The sequence below is a fragment of the Corylus avellana genome, chromosome ca6 (assembly GCF_901000735.1).
Source record: "Corylus avellana chromosome ca6, CavTom2PMs-1.0".
Classification (NCBI taxonomy): Eukaryota; Viridiplantae; Streptophyta; class Magnoliopsida; order Fagales; family Betulaceae; genus Corylus; species Corylus avellana.
The window spans coordinates 13,673,577-13,680,760 of NC_081546.1; positions in this window are offsets into that span (position 1 = coordinate 13,673,577).

The window sequence follows — 7,184 nt, forward strand, 5'->3', positions numbered from 1 at the left end:
AGAACGAAAGTAGCCTTCAAGTGCATGCATGCATCGGGTATTGTTTGCTGTTATTATTCTCATATTCTCGGCCCATGTAGGTTTACTACCTACCAATTGGTACCACATGTAGCCATGTAGGTGCATAGACAAGGAACCTAAAAGAGTAAAAGTGCTATTTCAATTCCAATTACCTAAAAAACACAAAGTGTACGTTAAATGCATGCATGAGGCGCTGCTTTCCCTATTATATATTAACCTCTCATCAAAAAAAAAAAAAAAAAACTCTCATCAATTCTTGGCCAGTTGGATATCATAGCTAGCTATTTGTGCATAGTGTTAAAGTGCATTCACAAATCACAAGGAACCTAAAATAATAATATACTGCTAAAGACAAATCTAACTCAATGCAGCTTAGGGTTAAAATATTCATTTCTCCAAAGATATCTCCAAAACAATTTTCTACCGTTTCAACTAATTAGATAAGTTATAGGGAAAAAGTAAAGCGGCTTAAATAATCTAATTAAAGCTCAAAAAAATTAGGTTAAATGTCATTTTGGTACTTGTGGTGTATAGTTTTATCAAGTAAATATTCGAGTTTTCAAAAGTGTTAATTACGTTACGGACCGAAGCTCACACAAAACAAGATCAGTTTATCCTTTGTTTGGTTATTTTTCGTCGGCAGTGTGGGAGGCATGTGCCGTATGTGTAATACTCCGATCCTATATTAGGAAGATGAGAAGAAGCCTACATAGAGTGGATGATTTATAAAGATAGTCACGAGTGCTAAGTCTCACATTGTCTAGTTATTAGGTGAAATTGAGTTTTATAATGAATTCTAGGGAAGCTCCAAATTGACTAGTCATTTTGTGGTAATAGCGCAGATGTGGCTAGCGCTTTTTCCTGGGTCGTTGCATGACGTGGCCTTGACAAGGACGTCAAGAATTTAAAATTGGGAGTTTGTAACACCCCGATCCCATATTGGGAAGATGAGAAGAAGCTCACATAGAGTGGGTGGTTTATAAAGATAGTCACGGGTATTAAGTCTCACATTGCCTAGTTATTAGGTACAACTGGGCTTTATAATGAATTTTAAGGAAGTTCTAAATTGACTAGCTAATTCTTTTGTGGTAATAGCGCAGATGTGACTAACACTTTTTCCTGGGTTGTTACAGTATGAGTTATTTATGCAATTTGTATATGTTAGTGTGAGATTGGTATTGTAATTCATTGGCTGATGTGGCAAGTGAAATTAATATGACAAGGCTGATATATGATTATTTTATACGAATACATGTTATACAACCATATTTTTTTTTTAACAAATTCAATAGATCAATTATTAGATTTGTAGACTCACGTGGACCATACACAAATTCAATGGTAGATTCATTTATTCACTATGGAGATGGTTATAAGATAGTCTAAAAAGAATGAATCTTATCATTTATCTTTTGTACAGAAAACACGATTTTATAGGTAGTAATCTGGTTATTTTGTACATGTGGCAAAATAACTGGTAAACTTTTTAATGGAACATTAATGAAGGTAGTAAATTGAAAAATGTGCGAAAAAATTTCATCTCAATAATTTATTAACAATAAGCGGGAAACAACAGACAAAAATTTTATCCAAACTTTTTTTTTGGACATGTCCGTACAATGATTGGGGAGAGGGGGATTCGAACTATTTCATGAGGCGTAGTCCCCAGTCGATTGAGTTACCCTTTGGAAACAATTTTCTCTAAACTTGGTTGAAGGAACTCTATAAAATTGTCATTTATTTCTTAAACCTATGAAAGGCATATGCATTTTTAGTAACATTAAAAAAGTTAGAAAAAATTATTTTAAAAAAATCACGTATTTTCATATGCATGATATTAAAAAAAATATGTACTTCTCATATGCTAATGAGTACATGACAATTTTATATATTAGATTGAAAGAAGTGTTTCCAACCCAATTTTAAAGAAAAAAGTGTCTAAAATAAAACTCCGTCAACAAACTAAAAACACCTACCATAATCAAATAATAACGGATACAAAGGCATCTTTCTTTTAAAATGCCCTCAGTTCATAGTCCATCTCGAAAGATTATTCCATTGATGGCGACCACCGCCCACCACATGACTTTGGTGGAACTTGGATAGCCACTATGATCTATTTGCTTTCAACTTTTCTTTGGGTAAGGGTTTGGAATAATGCCACGTACACCCACCCACCCACGTACGTACGTAGCAGCTCCTCCGCTTAATAATTTCATCTCAAGAGTCGGACATCCCATGTGATTGTAAGCAACACTTACATAATTCTAATCCATATATATATATATCAACTCAAATTCGTAATATTCAATCCACTTCTGTTGTTGTTAATCTTTTGTATTTTTCCTTATATATTATGACCCACATGATTCTTGTTTCCAAGAGGCTTCCATTTGAATTATTCAAATCTGATTTTAAACCCTTCCCTCTCTCTCTCTCTCTCTCTCTCCCCAATGCATGATTAAGATTTTTGTGTGATTTGTGGGGTGATAAAAGTTCGGAAAAATTTCAGAAAACTTTATTGAACTTTCATTAGTTTTAAAATTGCTTCTTTGATGTTTAAAAACTTTTAATTTAAGGTATGAAACTTTCAATTTTTTGTAATGTTAATCTCCGTTGAATATTTTCAAAATACGTACCCATGTTTTCTTTTATAAAAAAAATAAAATACAAAATTGCAAAAATTAGGCATTGGTCACAATTTAACAGAATTTGCAAAAATACTTGCATTTGAATCTATGCAATTATTTCTTTTATAAAAATAAATAAATAAATCAAAAGGGTATTTTGGAAATTTTAAAAATATTTAACGGAAAATTTTAATGGATGAAAGACATTGCAAAAAATTAAAAGTTCAATACCTTAAATTAAGAATTTTTAAACTTCAAAAAAATAATTTCAAAACGTCTAAAAGTTTAAGGGGGTTTTCTTAAGTTCTCCCTAGAAGTTTTGCACCCAAAATCAGCAAAAATTGAAATGATATATTATAATTTATACACCTCAATATATATATATATAGCTCCAATAGCCAATAGCATTGGTTAAGAGGGTGCCCGCTGGCTACATCATATATAGTAGGCCAAGTTTCTTACCAGAAATATAATTCCACGTTCATATATATATGTAGGAAGGTTCGAGAGAAAGGGATGGTGATAGTAGGAATCATGTAAAATGGGTGCAGAAAAGAAATGGGTGCAGAAAATGTGACACAATAACTAAATTATTCCTACACAAATCCAGATGAGGCCTTGTGTTGAGTCATTTTCATGGAGCTTCAAGCCTTCAAGAATGTGCCACGCAGATGTGTCTGACACATGATCTTCATGGAGCTTCAAGAATGTGCAAAGTGATGTGTCAGAAAACAAAAGGAAGATAAGTATTAATTTACTTTTTGGGAATGAGAATTCGCACACGGCCGGCCAGATTGGAGGCCACTGCTGGCTAATACATTAGTTGTCTTGTATAGGATAGAATCAAATGAATACAACGTTGTTCTACGTACAGTGACGTAATGTTGAAGATCCGAGTGCAATTTCTCTCTTATATTGTACCTACGTACGTGCTGGCCATTAAGAGCATCCCAAAAGTTTTTAGTTATTTTGCATTTCTCATGAGTTGGTAAACAATATCACACTACTACATAGCTGTGATTATTCGGCAAGATCGGAACCTATTCTTGCAGAGAGAGTTGTACAGAATCGACACATACAGCAAAATCAATCGACGCGAGAATCAAATCAGCATAGTGTGAATGAGAAGATCAGTGATGTTCATAGTTTTAAGGTGAAAACCTCGTCATGATCATACTCGACGGGTTAGTTTTTAGTGTTTTTATCTCTATTTTATATATTATTTTTTATTTTATTGATGTGTTAAATTTTTATTAAAAACAGTAAAAATAGTATTTTACGGCCTGTCCGAATGCTAGGGCCTCTCAACATGAAAATCTTATATTTCCGAAAATCTTTCAAAACTCTTATCATTTCTAAACGTGAGTTTAGTCATATTTTTCAAAAATTAAATTTTCAAACATCACATTTCTAAGGATGTAAATGCCGAAAGAAACATTACATTGGTACATTAATTTGCTTTGCATTCCTTGCCGCCATGGGTGATGCCTAAAAATGGAAGGAATTAACTGAAGAAGGAGACTATGAAACAACAAGATGAGGTGCCTCCGGACGAGGGAATACCATTCAATTCCCTCTCCATTTCATTCCCTTCGGCTCCGTTCATCCAACTAAGAGTGCACCCATTAGAATTTTTTATTTTTATTTTTTTATTCAATGCAGAGGAGAGAAAAAGGGAAAATTACATAAAAATAAAAAACAAAAGCGACATAATCTTTCTGATGACAGTGACGAATAGATCAAATAATTAATGACTTGTCCCATCAAAGTAACTGAATCGTTAAGACTATTTTTTTTTTTTTTTTGTAAAAAGTCGTTAAGACTATTGAGCATGCGATGTTTGTTACTTTTTAGTAAATTCTCTTGGTAGAGGCCAAGGAAAAAAAAATCTATTGGTACAGACTAGGAAAAATATATATATATATATTGGTGTAATTGGTAATCTCCGCGTGATCTTAACCAGGAAAAGGGGTTTTTTTTTCCTGTCACGTCGATCAACAAACATTCAAACAATGACAATTCCCACCAATAACCAGTGCCTTTCTCTTCAGGCAAAAGCATGTGACTACATCACTTATTTCTCCCCTTTTTTAAAAATAAATAAATAGATAATTTATCATTAAATTATGTCATAAATAGAAAAAGTAATACTACATATACCTTCCTACTTCTTTACATTTATTTATCTACTCTTATGATAATTTTTAAAATTATTATTAAATTTAAAATTAATTTTAAATTTAATAATAATTGAAAATGTCATTAATAAATATATTAAAAAATAATAATAAATAAGTACGAAGAAGAAATGTGAAAAAAATAAGTGTAAAATGGTGAAAGCGTGCATAATATTACTCAAATAAAAATGGATGAAAGATAGAAGCATATATCTTAACAAGCAATAGTAAGAGTCAATATTATTTTTTATATTGGACTTATCTTATCTTACAGATTCACCATTAAATTTATAAATTTATATGAATAATATATAAGTCAATAATGATTAGTAAATTCTACAAATTTAATGATTAATTTATTAAATTTATAAAAAAAATATATGCCAAGTATATAAAATTGGGTGATAATAAACTCAACCCTGGCGTCCATGAACTGTTTATGCACGTCAGACAAAATTTTTTTTAGATAATGCACGTCAAAAAATTTTTTTTTAAAATATTAAAAAATTATGAAAAAAAATTTGTCTGGCATGTATGAACTGCTCACGCAAGCTGGAATCACGACTCTATAAAATTTATTAACTTCTAACAATTTTTTTATTGGACCTATTGTTTTTTGTAATATTTATAATATTTTTCCCGTCAGAATAAAGCACGAGTGTCATTTCCTAGAGGGTTCTTGGGCCGTCACTATCACGGAGCGTGTTGGAGTTGAGGAACACGAGGAATCTGAGGGAGGGAAATGATTCACTGTCTGACACATTCACTTCCAACATGTCCCCACAACTCATTCATGCCAAACATGACTATATTATCAAAAATATTTTTTTTTCTAGTCTTTCTTTTTTCTTTTTTCTTTTTGTTATCTCTAAATTAACTATAAAAATTTGTAAAGAAAGAGAAAACTCACACATGCATTCAAATTGGGGAAAACCAAAGACGGAGCCAGAAAATTTTATGAAAGGGAATCAGCCAATTTTTTTTTTTTTTTTTTTTGGTTCTTTAGAATTTTTTTATTAAAAAAAAATTATTTTAGTTATTTTTTATGAACTAAAGACTACCGTAAGGAGCCAAAAAAAGTGGACATTTGAAAGTAAGGGCCAAAAATAAAAAAAACTTAGTGGGAATGGGTCAATAAAATTAAAAATATGGCCAAAATTTTTTATTGGATATGGCCAAAAAATTTAAAAATAGGGTCAATTTTTTTTTTTTTTGAAATGGGCTAAATGACTAAAATTAAAACTTTAATTTTATTTTTTTAATTTTTCTAATTATTTTTTTTTCCTTATTTTGGGGGGTGACCATGGCCCACCCAGGTCTCCCCCTCCCTCCGTCTCTGGGGAGAACTGATTGAATGATTGTGCTCACAAAATTGAGAGAATATCCGGTTGCCTTGCATTCAACGAAAAGGATAGTTTTTTTTTTTTTTTTTTGCCATTTTCATCATCCGGGGGAATAAAAAGGGGTGCTCGAATAACGTCTTTCATACACAATTGGTAGATAAAAGTAAAAATCTTTTGTAAATAAATTCTCTATCCACATTGTCTTGATTACAAGGAAGAAACTACTATTTGTATTTGGAAATTGTTATTGCTTGGGAAGGAGGCAAGGAATGTGCTTTCCATTGCACAAAAGATCAGTAAGAAATTGTAAGGCACCTTCACAAATTAATTATTTTTAAGAGAAAGCTCACATACCTCCATTAAACTGCTACTCAATTGATAATATCCTCCTAAACTTTCAATTGTGATAATATCTTCTACTAAACCATAAAAAATTATCAATGTTCTCTCAATGACGAAATTACCTTTAGTAAAATAAAAACAAAAATACTAAAACTTCAAAAAAAAAAACCTAAAACTAACATCAACAAAATTCAAGCGGGGGCCAAATTTAAAAATTAAAAAAAAAAATCATTTTTGTAAGAAAAAATTAAAATATTTCGATTTTCTTTTTTATAAAAATTGAATTTTGTTTTTGTTTTTGTTTTTTTAATTTTTGTTTTATAATTTTTTTTGAAATAAAAATTTTCGTTTTTTTAAAAAAAAAAAGTTAAAAAAATCGGTTTTTTAATTTTTTTTTAAAAAAGTTTAGTTTAAAAGAATTTTCGTTTTTTTAATTAAAAATTTTCTTCTTTCTTTTTTTTAAAAAATCAGTATTTTTTTTTCCTGAATTTATAAGAGTATTTTTGTTTTATTGAGAAATCTATAGGAATATTTTTGTCTTATTGCTAGTCTCAGCCAGATATTGACAATGTTTTGGTACGTAGTTTGGGGGGATATAGTTACAATTAAAAGTTAAAAAAAAAAAAAAAAAAAAACATTATAAATTGAATAATAATTTGAAGAAGTTATGC